This window comes from Macrobrachium rosenbergii, chromosome 37, assembly GCF_040412425.1.
Source record: "Macrobrachium rosenbergii isolate ZJJX-2024 chromosome 37, ASM4041242v1, whole genome shotgun sequence".
Lineage (NCBI taxonomy): Eukaryota > Metazoa > Arthropoda > Malacostraca > Decapoda > Palaemonidae > Macrobrachium > Macrobrachium rosenbergii.
In genome coordinates, this window is record NC_089777.1 from 12,947,527 (window position 1) to 12,948,768 (window position 1,242).

Below are 1,242 nucleotides of genomic sequence, written 5' to 3' on the forward strand. Positions count from 1 at the left end.
TATATATACGTGTTTGTGTATGTGTATAAATCACTCATTCACGTCATTTAAATCTTACAGCGCAGAGGGAGAGAGAGAGCGAGAGTGATGATAGCAAATGAAAACAAATTAAGAGGTCTTTAGCAGAAATGTTTCATTTTATAACCATGTTCAAAGCATTTGCAAACTATTTACAATGATTTATTAAAGGTTAACATGGCCCAGTACGTGTGTAGTCAGTTTATTCATCTGAAAGAATGTTTATATATAAAGGATATGGAGTGCATTGTAAGGGTTACTTAAGAAGGGGTGAATAGCACTCCATATGTATTGGTTATTTGACCAGCTACTGATGTGGAACCACGGGAGTCTGTAAGTTATTTCAAGGTTTCAACTACAAAGAATAAATTTATTATAGTGTAAACACTAGGAGTAAGTGCTTTAATGTTATTATGGTTTATGAAGGGTGATTTATCATTTTGGAAAAGTTAATATCGAAAAATTACATTGAGACAAAAGTTGGAGATGATCTGATGTTAGTGTTTGCGCGCGCATCAATGAACTTGTTCAGTGGCGAGACGATGCCAAGAGGAAATACAATTATTGATTGTTAAGTTGACCAAGGTTAAGCATATACTGCGCGTATATGCAAACCTGAGTGTATAGTATACATCAGGTAGCACCTTAAGGTATATATACTACATATATATATATATACATATATATATATATATATATATATATATATATATATATATATATATTATATATTGTGTGTATATATATGTGTGTGTGTGTTTGTGTGTATGTATACGTTTGTATGTATATATTTGTATGTATATATATATATATATATATATATATATATATATATATATATATATATATATATATATATGAATTCTTGAAGCACCATCTTATTTATTAATGTAAGAGGTACACTGAAAAAACGCATTTTAATTGCAGGTAGTTATAATTTAAAGAAATTTTGATTATGCAGTAGGAGTTTGTAATTACGTATGAATGTTACCAATACTTTGTAGAACTTTTCGAGGTAAATGGAAATAGCTCTCTTATTTTTACCTCTGGCAAGAAAGATATGTGTGTTTTATGACAATTACGTAGATCAAGGCAGACTAACAGCTGGAATGGGAATAGCCATTCAAGTTTACGTTTGATGAGTAAAATTATATGATTGCTGTCAAAAAATATACATATGAATCTAGGGTGTTTTGACATTCAAAGCTGGGAACACTGCGATTA